Source organism: Palaemon carinicauda, chromosome 6 (assembly GCF_036898095.1).
Source record: "Palaemon carinicauda isolate YSFRI2023 chromosome 6, ASM3689809v2, whole genome shotgun sequence".
NCBI lineage: Eukaryota > Metazoa > Arthropoda > Malacostraca > Decapoda > Palaemonidae > Palaemon > Palaemon carinicauda.
In genome coordinates, this window is record NC_090730.1 from 95,353,466 (window position 1) to 95,371,551 (window position 18,086).

The following is an 18,086-nucleotide window of genomic DNA, read 5'->3' on the forward strand; positions in this document are numbered from 1 at the left end:
TGATAAAGGAACTGTCCTGGTTTGACCAAGATGTCATCGTCTTAATTAGTGGAGTCAGCATATTTTGAGAAACCGAGCCTGAGGGAAATCCTTTAGGATATATGTCATCATGGAATGATACGTGCTGCCCTTTTATTACAACTTAACACATGGTCCACATTGTATCAGAAATTTCTTCTAGAAGCTTCCATGGCGTGATTGAAGTGGGCGTTTTTGAGGAAGCCAATAGGGATGCAGAATTGTTAAAAAGAACGCCTTCTATGGAGATAACCACTGCCCACTGTAATTAGGTCCGCCCATACATGGGTATATAAACTTCAAGAAGAGATTGTCCAAGAGAGATAGGGAAGGACATAAGACAAGAGAGGAACTATGTCCGAAGCAGTTAAGATTCAAGTCCTAACGAGATAAGAAACAGAGAAGACCAGAATTCTGATAGAGCCAGATTCTAACCTTCCCTTCAGACAACAAAAGCCTACCTCCTAAATCCTGTTATGGCCAAGAAGAAGAGACAAATTGAAGCAGCCAGCCCTCCCTGTTTGTGATGAGAAGTACCCAACACTGCCTACAGCCTGCCTTAGTTCAACACTATCATCGAATTCCTGGAAGAAGACCTCTGATGTCCGTTCTTGATGCCACCTTTTTTGTGCCGTCTTCGATTACGGTCATCGTGCCAGTTTCATTTCAACTTCAACCGCCCTTCTGCAACGTTCTCAAGCCTGAAGTCTCCGGAGGTACCAGTATCGTCTCAGCAGCTGCAGATAACTATTCCTTAAGTAATTCTACCTTACTGACTGCTCCCCTTTTCTGTTGGTGGTTGATTGATTTGATTTGTCAGTTAAAGTAAACGAATTAGTAACATTGGTTTTCTTTATATAAGTTTTATATTTATTTCCCATATTTATTGGTTGTTGTTGACATCTATTTTACTTATTAAAAGAACCTGTAACGATTTTAAGATCGTAACAATGAAGCAATACCTCATAAAAATATAAAATAACATTATATTAGCCCTTGCTCCTATCTTGTATGGTTACATAACACTCTCAAACAGTTTATGTAAGACTTCATAACAAAAATATGTGAAATAAGAAGTTAATTCTTAAAAATAACGTAAATTTACATATACTGACTTGAATGAATTATACAAGGAAATAAGCGACGAAAGTCTTACGTAATTTACATACAAAACTTACGTCTACACGAGAGGAACTATTTTTAAGAGCTGGCTCATCTCTTCAATGCACATATGAAAACAAAAAATTAAAAATACATGCATAAATTTCTGTATTTACTCTACACTGGACCAGCTTCATAAGATTATATATATATATATATATATATATATATATATATATATATATATATATATATATATATATATATATATATATATATATATATGTGTGTGTGTGTGTGTGTGTGTGTGTATGTGTTTGTATTTGTGTGTATATGTGCATACATATTATTATATGATTATGGCTCCCAGGTATGGGCAACAACAATTTATTATAAGATATTCCCATGTTTGGAAACCAACCATATAAATTATATATTTTACAGCTGGCAAGCTAAACAACCTCTTGAATTCCAAACTCACCTGTTTGCTTTTACATTAAATCTGTTACACTTGAAAATATCATTACTAGAACTCTGACACAGTTATATAACTCCCTGACTGCTATGTATAAAACACTGAATATCCAAAGGTCCTTTAAGTACACTCAAAACAACACTGGGTGTATATACATAAGAATTACTTAAAACCATTACTTACTACAATTCTTTACAGGATATAAGCGAGATTTTAACCCTGGATAGGTACGCTCCTCGGACACCCCTTTAAGGGTATACTCGGACGCGAACGACCCCGACGCCAAAAAAAATTCTTGAAAAATCAGTTTTTGCAGTAACCTCCTTTTTTCTTTTGCCAAAAAAAACTTCAATGAATGCTTAAAACAACTGTAAAGATAAATACTACTCATCTGCAGAAAAACTATTTATTATAAATATTTTAAAAAATTAAGTAAAAAAAAAAAAGACCTGACATAAAAATTCATAAAAAAAAAGTTTATACATATATACACAAATCCTTTTAGGAATTGATTCTTGAATGTTTAGGACACATCTTGATGTATTTTGGATGAAGTCAGACCCATGGAGGTGAAGATCTGAAATGAGAAAAAAAGGGTAACTTTTTTTGGCCAAAAAAATTTGTCCAAATTTCATGATTTTTTTTGGGTACCCAAATGAAATAGGAAGTGGCTAATTTTTTTTAGGGAATAAACATATGTTATCCTAAAATAGAAATATGTAAAAATATCTTCATTATTTTGTAAATTACATTTATATCAGGGGCCATATCTAGAGGTAATTTTTTGAGTACTTAGAAATTTCGTAAAAAAATACATATATTTAATATATAATATGATATTTATGCAGGTAAAAATATACCAAAATATCACAAATTCTATAGGGAACAAGAATATATATAGATAGGGCAGCTTACGCTTCGGATATGTCCATAAAATGGCCGCCAACCACACTGACTCAGACTCCCTAATCTGCCACTTGAAATGTAGGAAGGGTATGTCAATTTCAAGGTGTTATTTACTAATCTAATTATTATTGGATATGCTTAAAAATTGTATGGTGGGTTGCTGGATAATTGTCGATTATTTTACGACTATAAAATTAAAATTCTGACCCAAAAAATTTTTTTGGAAGGGAAATAAAATCGAAAACAAAAAAAAATGTAAAACAATATAATATTTTAGCTAAAAAAATTTGATGATATTCAATCAAAAAAGAAGTAAACAAAATTTTCCGACAAATAAACATCTAGAGGAATCATTACTCTGTGATAGTTCCTTAGTACGTAGTAATTTTGAAAGAATTGGGAAAAAACGAAAAAATGGCAATCACCGGAAAATCGAACACATACCTATATATACGCCATATCTGGCTAAAAAAAAGATAGGCATGGGTAGCCAGATCATCTAAAAACACTTTCCAACACTATAAAAATATAAGTTTTGCGACACTACTTGCCAATTCCTTACGGTAACATGACTAAGCAAAAAAATGCAAAACAAATAAAAAGGGGCACTCGCGGAAAAATGGCTAACATTCTAATATACGGCATTTCAGAAAAAAAAAATTCAGCACGTGATAGGCAAACCATCAAGGCACATTTTCCGACAAATAAACATCTAAATGAATCATTACTCTGTGATAGTTCCTTAGTACGTAGTAATTTTGAAAGAAATGGGAAAAAACGAAAAAATGGCAATCACAGGAAAATCGAACACATACCTATATATACGCCATATCTGGCTAAAAAAAAAATATAGGCATGGGTAGCCAGATCATCTAGAAACACTTTCCAACACTATAAAATTATAAGTTTTGCGACACTACTTGCCAATTCCTTACGGTAACATGACTAAGCAAAAAATTACAAAACAAATAAAAAGGGGCACTCGTGGAAAAATGGCCATTCTAATATACGGCATTTCAGAAAAAAAAAATTTCAGCCACGTGCTAGGCAAACCATCAAGGCACATTTTCCGACAAATAAACATATAAATGAATCATTACTCTGTGATAGTTCCTTAGTACGTAGTAATTTTGAAAGAAATGGGAAAAAACGAAAAAATGGCAATCACAGGAAAATCGAACACATACTTATATATACGCCATATCTGGCTAAAAAAAAAATAGGCATGGGTAGCCAGATCATCTAGAAACACTTTCCAATACTATAAAAATATAAGTTTTGCGACACTACTTGCCAATTCCTTACGGTAACATGACTAAGCAAAAAAATGCAAAACAAATAAAAAGGGGCACTCGCGGAAAAACGCCCAACATTCTAATATACGGCATCTCAGATAAAAAAAAATACATGCACGTGTTAGCCCAACCATCAAGGCACACTTTCTAACACATAAACATGAAAAAAAAATCAATAATATACGGCAATTCCTTACTACGTAGTAAATTTTTACAAATATTGAAAAAAAAACAAAAATTGGCAACCGCAGTTAAATACCCAATATACCAATAACTACGTCGTATCTGACAAAAACAAAATCACACATGGGTAGCCAGATCATCTAGACACACTTTCCAACACTAAAAAAGCAAAAGTTTTACGACACTATTTGGCAATATCTTACGGAAAAATTACTTGGCAAAAAAATGCAAAAAAATGAAAAAGGGGCACTCGCGGTAAAATGCCCGACATTCTAATATACGGCATCTCAGATAAAAAAAAAGACATGCACGTGTTAGCCCAACCATCAAGGCACACTTTCTAACACATAAACATGAAAAAAAAATGAATAATATACGGCAATTCCTTACTACGTAGTAATTTTTACATATATTGAAAAAAAACAGAAATTGGTAACCGCAGTTAAATACCCAATATACCAATAACTACGTCGTATCTGACAAAAACAAAGTCACGCATGGGTAGCCAGATCATCTAGACACACTTTCCAACACTAAACAAGCAAAAGTTTTACGACACTATTTGGCAATATCTTACGGAAAAATGACTTGGCAAAAAAATGAAAAAAAATGAAAAAGGGGCACTCGCGGTAAAATGGTCCTCGTGGTGATGAACGACATTTTAACTAAAAAAAAAATCATGCACATGGTAGCCAAACAATCCACCAAGACTTTCCACAACTGATAACCTATACAAGTTGCACCATTCTACGACAATTTCATAATACGTAATAACTTTGATAATTATGCAAACTACCTTAGAAGGGTAAACTCGGTCGCGCTCGACCCCGACGCGTCTCAGAAATCGGGGAAGGAGTACAGCTACAGCAATGCACATCTGGACACTACTAGAGCGTGTAGGGGAGACACCTCCTGCAGGTCGATCACCCACAAATTCAGTCACGGGGGTGAGTCACGTGAAAAAAACCTGTTTTTTTTTTACGCTCGGGGTCGCAAACGACCCATCGTACCTATCCAGGGTTAATAAACACTGATGATTGAAACAATACACTCTTCACAAAAATAAATATAATCTATATAAATTACAACACTTTGAAAGGATTTAAATCAAATAAATAAATCACTCAAAATATCAAATCTGAACAAAACTTAGATTAAGACAAAAATGTTACAATATGAAAATTATATAATAACGTGACTTGAAATATTATATTTGATTAACCTTCGACTATGAAAAAAGAAATATCACTTATGAAAATTATACAATCACTTGTTTCACTTGAAATTAAATCTGAATACAATATTTTATAAGTTTGATACTTAATGAAATTAGATAACCAGATCATGATACAAGTACCTTTCACCTTACTACAGTGACATTTATAAGTACTCACTATGTTTACAAAATCCCATCACACAAAAACTTCGATATATGAACTGAACACTTTTAAAACAATACACAGGCTGAGTATGAGAGAGAGGTGGGGAGATGACTAGAATTTAAGGCTGGGATTTTATATCTGATATATGCAACCCTGGGGTCGCCTTTATATGAAACTTAGCTATTTCCAAAAGCTTCCAGGAGATCTGGAAGCATGTGGAGTTGGCCTAACAGCAACGCCAAAGTTTCCAACTAGATAAAAATGTCAAGAGATGAATCCTGGGTATTCAGGCAACACTCACGGACGCTTATCCTCGCAACAGGGAGACGAACTCTTTCAGTCAGCTGCCTCCGCCCACACTTTGTCCCTGAAATAAAAAAATGACAATATCTATCACTAGGTGTTCCGAGAATTTTCCAAAGCCCATATCAGGCAAAAAAGTTGCGTATTTTCTTAAAGATATAAAAGAACATTACATAATCCCTAGTTCATATCTTGTATGGTCACATAACACTCTCAAACAGATTAAGTAAGACTTCGTAAGAAAAATATGTGAAAATGTTGATTCTTAAAAATAACGTAAATTTACATATACTGACTTGAATGAAGAATACAATGAAAAAATAACAAAAGCCTTACGTACTTTACAAAATAAACTTAAATCTACACAAGAGGAACTCATCTCACGGGCTGGCTATTCATCTCTTCAATGCACAAATAAAGTATAAATAAAATCATGAATAAACTATTGTATTTACTCTACACAAGACCAGCTTCGTAAGAATATATGCAAATGTATATATGTATATATACTCACATAATTGAATGCAAACATAAATGAACATACATGTATAATCTATAATTGTTCCTGTGTATGAACATAAAGGTTTTACAATCAACTGTAAACATAATGATTATGCCATACATGGCATGAGACAGGTTTATGACCGATAAACTATGACAAATGACATAAGAACTGATAGAGGCAAAGCAGTGTGGTTTTGTACAAAAAAGAGTGTGAGTAAATCAATTGATTATGTTTTTCTAGAGCCATAAATTTTCCATAAAGCTAACCTGCTCAAATGCCAAAACAAAGGTCATCAATATCCTCTTTTTTTCAACACCTCTCATACATTTATCAACACATATGGCAAAAGACTATGGAGGGGGTTAGGCTAAAACAACAAAGTGTCAATTGGATGTACTAAAGACGATTATAGAATAAAAGTTTGATGACATTGAGGTATTTAAGCTGAGTTGAGTGGTAGTAAAGGTTTTTAAGTGACTGAAAAATTTGAGTGAATACAATGTTCAAGAAACAAAAGTCTACAGAAGGAACGTATTTCAAATTTACCTGATTTTACATGTGATCATATACACTTATAAGGCTGAATAACCCAAATAAAAAGAAGAGGTGGATCCACATTGAGTATCTAAAAAAACGAAGAAATCTTAGGATTTGCAGTAATGTTATTATTAAGTAGAGTACTGGAATCTCCAATAGATTTAGTAGATTTGAGAACAAAGTCCTCAGAAGGATATTGGGAGTTAAATGGCAGGACAGGGTTAGCCCTTTAAAGTTCCCCCTATGTTTTAAAGGAAACTTTAAAAAATCATTTTAGGATGTTATTCTATTGGTGAAAACAAGACTTTTTTACTCCTATGTATTTTCTAAAAAATTTCAAAATTAGCGAAATAATTGCATGCAATGAAGTATCCCATATGGGTACCTTGGGCGAGTTTAGGCAGACCATGCTCATCCCATATGGGCTTTTTTGGTCCATAACGGTAAACTTTTTCAAGTTTATACTAATGATAATTCGCCCACAAATCATATGATTTTTATTGATGAATCATATTTTTTTAGTTCCAATGTATAACAGAAACACAGAGATGCCTTTACAATTTAATTAATATAGGAAATACATTATACAATACAATACGAAAATAGTGAAAAAATACACAAAATATAATAAAACTTATAAATGTAAAAATAGAAACATACGCACACTTACTTACAAATCTTATGAAAGGAAGCAAAGCAAGCAAAGCAATTCCTACTTTCAGTGAGGCATAGGACTGCCTTGCAATCCTCACACATCCAGCGGGATCTGTGGATGTGGCCTGTAACAGAATAGTAATTGTATGTCTGCCTCATAGTGACATGCTTTGGCATGTGAAGGGTAGTGGCATTCTGGCATGTCTCTACACTTTGTCAAAGAGAAATCTCTGGTGCCAAGAGAATTCCTGGTGATTTTAAAGGTTGATTTTTTTAAGCTTCTGAGCCAATTAGAGATATCCAGATTGAAATCTTTGAGGGGCTTTGGGTAGCATGCAAAGCCAAGCAATCCCTCTTATACAAAATCCAAGCGTTGCAGAGGATCAAATCAAGTAGATAAGCAAAGAGCCTCATATAGTACCTCTTTGCTTTGAAGGGGGTCTTGTAGAGGTGTGCAAACGTGTCACTCTTTTCAATGCCACCTATGCGGTTGTTGTACATCTGGTTGACAGATGGGCAAGGAATGAGAACCTTCTTCTTAAGTGTCCTGTTGTACCGCTCCACTGTACCCATCATCAGTGGACAAGATTGTCACAACGCTGTTGTCCTTCCATCTTGCAACAAGGATACCATCAGAAGAGATGTAGTCCAATGTGTCCCTTTGTGTCGATTTCTTGTTCATCTCCTTCACAGACTTCAGGGGAGGATGACCAACTCTATTTTCCCTAGCAGTGCCCCAATATCGGCATCCACACTGCAATCTCAGGTACTTGGCCAACCCTATACTGGTAAAATAGTTGTCTGCATACACTGCTGAGTGACTGGGGTGCTTGCGACAACAAACTTTGAAATCACAGACATGGCTTTCTGGTCTTCAGATAGTAGAGTATTGTGGCTCACAAAGGTTGTCTCCCCTTGGTACATAAAAATATTGTGTACAAATTCATCCATGCTGGAGCGGCAGAACAACTTGTAGCCCCATTTGTCAAGCTTCTTGGCTACATATTGGTGAAGGTTACTAGCCCCTGTGCCCTTATAGGCGACCATCATTTCATCAATGGAGTAGATAGGAGTCTCAGGAACTTTCAGGAACTCTCTGGTGACCTAGGTGAAGGGGACTCTCACCTTGAAGAACCTATCTTGGGAGGCTGCTGCCAGGTCATTGTCAAAGTGAAGGGAATATCGAATTGACTTGAAGCGGTTCCTGAAGTTGACTCTGCTAGGGAGAGGAACCAGGCCCATATACATGATGAGGCCAAGGAAAACCATGAGATCATGTGGAAGTTGCTGCCTACATCCTTCTTTCTTGAATAAAGGTTGGATTGGAACACAATGTATTCCCTCAATTCAGCTGTGAAGAACTGGGAGAAATATTCATAAAGGTTCCCTCAATAAGTCCGGCTGTGGATGAATGAACTTGAGCAGGGCCTGGATATCAATGTCATCCTTTTTCCATCCATCAGCACGAGCCCTCTTGGGCTCAACTTCAGCTTCCTCTTCCACAGGCATCTCTTGAGGGACAACATTGACCTTGCAAGCAGAAACAAGAATAAATTAACATTAGTGAAACCGTAAATGAATCATTTGTGTTTGTGTGTGTGCATACATGTGCTTGTATGTGTGCATGCGTGTGCATGTGTGTGCATGTGTGTGTATGTGTGTGCATGTGTATGTCAGTGAGTATGCAAGTAAACAAATAAGTTTTAAAAATACCCATTCTTTAAAAAACCATTTAAAGAGAAACAAAATTTAAAGAATCATTATAACAACGAGACTTTCAAAAACAAATTTTAAAACAATTTTTTTTCTCTCTCTCTCTCTCTCTCTCTCTCTCTCTCTCTCTCTCTCTCTCTCTCTCTCTCTCTCTCTCTCTCTATGGATGTCTCATACTAACCTCTAAAGGTAGGACGGTCAAAGGCATCCTCCTGAGTAAGGCCTTCGTCAAGAACGTAGGTAGGATTGTCGTCATCACTATCAACGACCAAAGGGCTCACGTAAACATCACTTCCTTCAGCATTGTCAGGGGCTACCCTTGGTGTATGATCCTGAGTCTCCAACACAGCATTGCGATGCCCATAAAACATAAGGCTGTAAAACTGCAAAAATATAAAAAACAATATTAAATTCATGTAATGAAAAAAAAAACTTTACCTAACCAAAAACCTATCATTCAATCCCTTGTAAGGTAATAATTTATATGCACATCAACCTAACATATCTAAATCATCACTACTATTTCTAGAAATAATGTTAAAAATATTCACAAATGCCTAAAACAAGCACTAAAAAAATTTGTTAGGTGTCGTATTCTATTGGCTGGTTTAACTGATATGGTCCAAAAGGTCCCACGTGGGATGAGCATGGTCTGTCTAAACTCGACTGAAGTATCCCGCATGGGATCTATACTTTTCTTATTAGTCACTACAACACTTCAGTAACCCTGTAGCACTTCAAATCTACATCAAAAGGTAGGCATATCACTAGACTTTACTATCTGACAGTCACTGCATACTTACAATGATTACAAAGGTTAGGGGCCGAGTCCGTGGAGGTGGCTGTGACAGGTCTTCTCACTTTTCCAACCAGAGCATGACTGAGGTGTCTTTCAAACACCCTACAGTCTTGATGAGAGGGGCAGGTGGCTTGTGACTGGCTGATTCGAAGAGCAGAGGAGTGTAGCTATAAGTTGCCAAGGAGTTAGTTTCATTCAAGCAAAAACTTGTTCACCACGAATACCACAAAGTAACTGTTTTAAAGATCCCGCTTGGGATATTTGTTTGTTAAAGGGTTAGAAATGAAACTGTAAGAGAGATTACCCGAGTGCCATATGTGGATGAGATCATGATAAGGGGTAAATGGACACGGTTTGGGCATGCTCTTCGCACTCCCCAAAAGAGATTAGTTCACCAAACATTCAGCTGGGCTCCACAAGGCACTAGAAGAGTTGGAAGACCCAGGCCTACATGTCTGAGGACTATGAAGAGTTAAGTAGGAAATGATGAATGGAGAAGTATTGAATTAAAAGCTAAAGATAGAGACGACTAGCGAAATCTAACCGAGGCCCTTTGTGTCAATAGGTGTAGGAGATGATGACAAGAGTACTGGAATAGCTTTGTTAAGGGTAGAAGGTTTTTTGGGATACCATAAATTACAAGATGTAATAACTAGATGAAGTAGTGTAAGAAGTTTCGCATTTTCAAATGATTACAAAGTAACGACCGCCAGTTGTATTTGCTAAAACGTGTGACTTCTTGTTTATCTATGAAATAGAGCGAAAGTGACCAATGAATGTTTGGTTTGATAATGAAAGGCAATTATTTATCTAGGCTGCTGTATCATTTGTTTCTTATCATTGCTTTTCTTTTGAATTCTTCTTTTCCTTTTTCTTTGATGATAACTGGTTTCAGTAATAAGATCAGGGTCTAAAGGTAAAGTGAATATTTTCAGCTAGTCTATAGCTTCATAATGAGTAATGTTAATTATGAAATGCATTAGGTTCCACATAACTATAAAAAATTCTCCTAAAATCATGTGTGATCTCCCTTACTTAGTGTATAGAAAAAACTAATCCAGTATTTTTTCTTTATAAAATTTAGTTATAGGTGTGAAATATACTCCTCATCTAACCCAAGCCGATTAAAGATATTAGATTCAATACATCATGCTGGTATTAGAGTGTTAACAGGAGCTTTTAGAACTTAGCTTATCCCAAGTCTCCACGTTGACGTAGATCTTTACCGAAAGTCATCTATTGTTCGGTATTGGTTTAGGTTGCAAAGACTTCCTAATATTTTAGCCCTTCAGATTCCAAACTTTGTAACGCATTGTAGATATTTTGAGTTACAACCAAAATCTCCTCAACCTTAAGGTTTTCGAGTGAAACAATTAATATACAGTCTAGATATACCAAGAAATAGAGTTCTTCCATTTAGGATATCATCAACCCATCCATGGAAATTACCAGATATATGTTTTGTAGATATTTCATTGGTATAAAAAAGAACGACTGCATTAGAAGCCAGATCTCCTTTCATGTAACATGTGGAAGAACATAGGGAATAGACTTATATATATATGCTGATGGCTCCAAATCTGAAGCTGTCGTTGGATTTGGAGTATATAGTAGTTGTTTTAACTGTAGAGGTGAACATCCTCTAATATCTTCCATATTTACTGCCGAGCTTTATGGCATACTAACCACTACTGAGAAAATAGTGTTGGAGGAGGGTGGTAATTTTACCATTTTTAGTGAAGCAAAGAGTGTCTTTCAAGCTTAGGAGGTTTTTAATTCCAGTTATTGTTTAGCTTTAAAGATTTTAGAATGGCTTTTTATTTGTCAGCTGAGAAGTATATCAGTTCAATTTTGTTGGGATTCAACACACGTAGGTGTGTCTGGAAGTGAGGAGGCAGATTCACTGGCAAAGAATGCTGCAGCCGAGTTGCTACCTAGAAGGTATCCCATCCACTTAGATGATTTTTAACGAAAATTAAGAATTTTATTTATGATAATTGGCAACAGCATCGGGATAGTTTAACTGAAAATAAGATGAGAGAAATAAGTAATCTTATATCCCCTTGGAGGTATAACGGGATGCCCCGAAAGAGAGAGACTACTCTTTGTAGTCTCCGCATTAGTCACATTCGGTTGACACTTGACTTTATTCTAGCTGGCCAACACCAACCATATTGTGATGACTGTTTGATACCCTTGAGAGTGAAGTATTTGTTGACTGAATGCCCCGCTTATAGCACAGAAAGAATTAGATATATGTTTAAGGCTCGAGGTGAGGATGGGCAAGATCCTTGGACATGGTGTATCTTACAATGCTAGCGGCATTTTTAGATTTTTTTCAGAAGCAGTTCTGGATGCTATTTAACTTTAATAACATATTTATTTTTATGGATTTCATTGAATCTTCTTGTAATCTTCATTTATATCAAACGATATCCGCGTCAATGACTTCAATGTCAGGATGCCAAAAAACTACAAATCATTCATTCATTCATTCATTGTCGCAAACTTTTTGTAGGTAGTAGGTTGACCAGGGCACCAGCCAGCCGTTGAAATACTACCGTTATAGAATTCTTGGATACTTTAACTGGCCAGACATTAATACAATGGATCACTCTCTCTGGTTACATGTCATTTACTCTTTGCCTACTCATACACCGAATAGTCTGGCCCATTCTTTCCACATTCTCCTCGGTCCTCATACACCTGACAACACTGAGATTACCAAACAATTCTGCTTTGCTCAAGGGGTTAGCTACTGTACTGTACTGTAATTGTTCAGTAGTAACTCAACTCTTGGTAAGGGTAGAAGAGACTCTTTAGCTATGGTAAGACGCTCTTCTTGGAGAAGGAAACTCCAAAATCAACCGTTGTTCTTTATTCGTGTGTAGTGCCATAGCCTCTGTACCATGGTCTTCCACTGTCTCAGGTTAGAGTTCTCTTGTTTGTGAGTACACTGGAACACACTAATCTATTCTATTTCTCTTCCTCTTAGTGTTCTACAGTTTTTTTTATAGATTATATATGAAAGATTTATTTTGATGGTTACTCTTTGGGAGATAATTCCAGCATACATTTCGGAGTAACTCATGCCTTGACTGTGGGGAGCTGGCATTTACCTTCAGCTGTAACAATGGAGGAAGCCACTCCAAAGGCTTGTTTGGAGGCATCTGCACACACATATAATACAGCCTGGTGACCCTGATGTGCATTTTGATGCACCTTAATGTCCTTGGGACCTTTGTACTTTTCAAGAATGGCACTGAGCTCGCGGATCAATTCTTCCCTAAGGCTGAAACCCCAACTCTAATCCATCATCCAGAGTTTCTGAATGAAGAGTTTACCGAGGACAGTGACTGGCAAGATAAGGCCAATACGGTCGTAGATGGACAAGAACAGAGAGACAACTTCCCTTTTGGTGCTAATGTGCAAGTAGTTTTCTGACATCAGTTCTGAGGGGAGTTTGACAGCTAATGTGTCATCAGAGGTGTTCCAGTCCAGACCAAGGTAATCTTGGAGGCCCGTTTTGCAGAAGTCTCACGAGATGGGGGCATTAGTGGTACATTTGGCCAGGGGCATGTTGGCTTCCAGCATGATTTTTTCTACAGACAGTCTTTTGCTAAGGATGTCCGTGGGCGAGTCGTAGCAATGCTGGAGTTGTCAACGTAGAATCTTGTTTTAAGCTATGAGACAAGACTATTCGTTTGAGTATCCAGATGGTGCTGGATTGTCTGGTTAAGCAAATACGGGCTCGAGGTGGCACCAAATAGGACCATCTTGAAGCGGTGTGCGACAACTTCCATCATACTGGGGTCCTTAAAGAAAAGAAACCGACAGTAATCACAGTGTTCCTGGGCGATCTCTATCCCCAGGAAAGCCTTAGAGATGTCTGCCATCAAACCAAATGGCTTTTCCCTGAACCGGAGGAGCATGGACTGAATTTTCAAGGCCAAGTTGTAGCCTGCGTACAAGGATTCATTCAGAGACCTTGAATTTGATCCTGATTTAGACAAGCCATTGAATACTATGCGCATCGGTGTGGCGGTGGAACTTTTGAGGACAGGATGATGTGGTAGGTAGTACATTTGTCTGTCATCATAAGGTTATAGCTCGACAAGTACGAATAAAGTCCTCCTTTATGTACTAGTCAATGATGGCTTGGTATTTGATGCATAACTGAGGGTCCTTAGATTTTTTAAGGGACATCCGCTGGGCAAAAGCCGTACCAAAATTAATCTCCGGTCGGCTATCACTCTTGAAGGGTAGTTGCACTGTGTATCTCCCATTTGCTTACCATGTAGTACACTTGAAGAGATCAACGGCCTGTGCCTCAAGATTGCTGAAGGGTTCATTGCTTATACCCACAGCATCGAGTTTCCAAAAATTCTTGACGGGGAGCTCCCCTCGTACAGGGTCTGTTACGCTGATGCGGTTTAGTGTGAGCGACGGGCTATCGACCTCTGGGGGTTCTGTCCTTTCCCATGACCAATCTGGCAGCTCTCCCTAAACCACGTATCCACTTGGTGTATTGAACTAGTTCACACCCTAGATGTTGTGAGTGCGCTTGAGGAGTTTAGGGAGATAATCGTCTCCGACCACTAGCCTCTAGAATGCGAAGTGCATGCATATAACCACTCGTCCTTACGTTCTTGCCCACGTTCGGGTTGACGATGGCAATGACCTTATACTTGAGGTGACCAACTTTCAAATTCAAATGTACCAATTCTGAACAATGAGGTGGTTCGTCCATGTTGAACGAGTGGAGTCGGAACACGATATTTCCGACAGGAGCAAGGTTCAATGACTTGACTACATTGGGATGCACGAATGTGTGTTGGGCACCACAATTCAGGAAAACTCGAGTGGAGTATTCAAGTTTTCTATTAAGTAGATCGCCAGTGTAGGTGGGTAAAACAGAAGGGTTTATTTCGTTCACCTGGTTGGTTTGTTCAGTCCCACTGCAGGCCTTTAGTTGAACAGAAGGTGGGTCTGCTCTTGGAACATCAGGATGGTGACCCACAGTCAAAATGTTAGGGCAGAATGACATTTAGTGCACCAGCCTAGTTGGTTGAGTCGCCTCGATCAACTATTTGAATCGGAGAACCAGGGGCATTTTGTAGATGAGTAACCGTCGTGGTCACAGAGAAGAAAATTGAGCCGAACAGCGTTATCTGCTAGTGGGGGAGCTCTGGCAGGCTCCGGTCCATGCTTCTGAGTGGGTTTTGCTGGGTTGTGGGTTGGTATGGATGGTGTCTTAGGCTTAAGAGCATCACTTGTTGTTCTAGGGAAGGGCTTAGCCAATTTCATAGTTGAAGTGCTATTTACTTCAGAGCTAGGAGGTTTAACAGGAAGCCGGTCTTTTCTTGGCTCCGTCAACAGTTTGCCTAGCTCCTACGTGCAGCTATGCTCCTATAGTTCGTCCTTTAACTCTTGCAAGGACTTGGATGCGCTATTGCAATGGCTATTGCTCCAACAGATCTTTGAACAAAGGCACTTTAGTCACTTGGACGTATTCTTCCTCAGAATTGTTCCATTCTACCAGAAAACGTCAGAGATCAGGGCCATCATCCACTGGGGGACTCATACTAAAGAGTTTCTTACGTAGCAAATGACGGTCAACATCAGGGGATTCGTACTCCTGGACGAGGTTAACAATGGTCTCTATCGTACATTCCCTTTGTCCAGATCCTGTTTCTAGCAAAATGCCGGGCCGGTCCTTTAAGGCAGTGTAAAAGGATCTTGTACTTCTTCAATGTGAAATATTTGAGAAACTGGTTTGACGGAATAGGCTCCACCAACATATACAACGTTCCCTACGACTATCAAAGATGGGGGGATCAGGCTCGGAGGCTACGGACATGTAAACAGTATGCAGGTTTGTGCCAGGTGTTTGATTCTGGGGTGGGTTGCAAGTGGACTTATGGAACACAATACTACTGAAAGCCGTTTCAATTCATTTGGCACAGTCAATGAGCATTGGGTAATTCGCCACAACGAACGGATGTGTATAATGAGACCGCCAAAACTGTTTGTATTTATTAAGTTTGTCCCTGATCCCTCCGATGTGAACGCTAAAGTGATCCAACCTGGGGGACGTTATGCATGAAAGATCAACTGAACCTAGGCTATGGAGGGCCAGATCTGCATCTTCACATAGAAAATTGAAATCGACCTCCTGTTGCTCAAGCCGTGAGTTAAGTTCCTCCAAGCTGAGAACTTCAGCCTGAGGATGTGGAAGATTACCGAGATTAAGAATTTGTAAAGACATTTTGCATGAAACTTGTGGAAATGCGTAGTTTACAAAATCAAAGTTAAATAAATTCTCAAGATTTCTGGGCACGTCTGAGGAATGGAACCACACCACCCTCAAAAGATTTTGGAAATTTGTGCGGCTAAGTGTGTTGAAAAAGTGACCAATTGGATCAGTTACATCCACAATGAGAAAATGTGGTAAGTGGCAAAAGCAATTTACAACTATACGGTATAGGCTAACACATAAAAATGACAGAGATAAATAAAGAAAATTTAGATACAGCCGCAAAAATTACTCAACGTGACTAGTAGCACATGGAAATTACAAGAATACTGACGTTACAAAAAATAAGACTGCAAATTGAAACAGAGGTTAACATACATGCAGTCCAATATTACGCAATTACGGGTGCACGGGGTAGGCACCAAACAATTCAGAACAGTCACACGTGCTCGGAGGCAACGACTGTGAACAACACTCGCTCAGCGGCTAAACTTGAAATTACTTCACACAGAGGATAACTAAATCTCCCTTTCAAAGAGGACATTACACAGAGGCTAAACACAAAACTTCTTCATGAAAAGGACAAAAGTGGAAAATTACGCTAAGGCTGAGGGAAAAATCAGTGACGCACTTTTTAGGTGGTAATCACGACAAGAAAAATAAGATATGCCACACATGGGTGAGAAGACCTTTAACAAAATCTTAAGTGTCTACGTGAAGTTGTACACTTAGCAATATCGCGCTAAAATTATGGAAAAGTAAAATGACAAATTATGTCGAACAGACCAAAATGACAATTGCTCACGTGGAGCAGTAAACAGTGAAGTCTGAACGTAAATATTATACTTTAGTTTCAGCAGCTCAGAACTTTCTGGTTAAATGCTAGAATTAGGTGAGCAGATCATATGACCCGACGTGCATAGAAGCTGGCAAGTTAACAGTCAAACCTGCGGCATACAATATATATAGGTGGCCTAAACATAAATACAGTTCTGTCGTCTCAGACCTCGTAAATAAAACCTGGTTACACTGTCTTCCTTAAGCGTGTGTCAAATACCGTAAAATTAGAAAATCTTTTCTCTCATTCCTACTCAAGTCTGGGCGTTACACTTTCTACAATGTGGCTGGTGCGTGTGGGTGGGCGTGATATAGCAAGGTACTTAATGCTTAATAAAGCTAATTTACATTACAAATTTAATGATCCAAATGTCAAAGGTGAGAGATCCGGTTCGAAGGACCACTCGTGTGGAGAATTGTGTTTTTATTTAATTGTTGAGTGGGAACTTGTTGTTCCAGGAAAGTCTCCCTACGTCAGTTCCAAAAAGATCAACAGGGTAGGACAAGGAGCACTATCACTCAAGGCACAAACACCCTGTTAATGACTTTGATGACTTAGTTCACTAACCATCACTCAAATGCAAAGAACTGTACTCTGGCCAGAGGCCTAGAAACTCCACACGTGAAATAAAAGTAATTTGATGGACTACTCTAGCTTTGTCAGGTCTAAGGTCATCTACACTCTTAGACTTGGTTTCGGCTCCCTCCCAGGGACCCCAGTGAGATGCTGGACAGGAATCTTACGTTAAGTAATTATTGAGACAATGGCAATGGATGGGAGCAGTGATGTATTTAAGTAAAGTTAAATGGGGATCTTCCCTAAGTTAAAGAAGCGTACACTTGGTGATACGAATTACACATACCTACAGTGGGTTACTCTCAACATCTCGGGTGTATCTGACCTGTACATAACTATAAATTGGTAGAATTTAAATAATGGGGTTAAAGATACCAATGTTTGTATTCTATTCGAATAATATATTACAGTAAAGAAGAGAATCAGAGTAACTCAATAATAATCTATTCAAATGGCAAAATTAATAAGTGAAATATTAACCCCTATTTACAACACAAACATGGAAATTGATAAATTGAATGAACGTGGGATAAACCCTCAAACGC

The 18,086-nt window shown here is 37.9% G+C and overlaps 1 protein-coding gene across 3 annotated transcripts in view; it reads right to left on the minus strand.

The window, feature by feature from the left end:
* LOC137642600 (uncharacterized) overlaps window positions 1-18,086 on the minus strand; it is a 91,961-nt gene that overhangs the window by 62,494 nt on the left and 11,381 nt on the right. Inside the window, exons 3-5 of one of the 3 annotated variants that reach the window (XR_011044819.1) lie at window positions 9,876-10,038; window positions 9,254-9,455; window positions 7,371-8,889 (exon numbers count right to left, since the gene is read on the minus strand). The exons of 1 other annotated variant lie outside the window; for it this stretch is intronic. The gene's annotated coding sequence lies outside the window, so the exon portion shown is untranslated. Of the gene's footprint in view, window positions 1-5,661; window positions 5,728-7,370; window positions 8,890-9,253; window positions 9,456-9,875; window positions 10,039-18,086 lie in introns of those variants that run through there. One more of the 3 variants, XM_068375302.1, reaches the window with a different exon arrangement.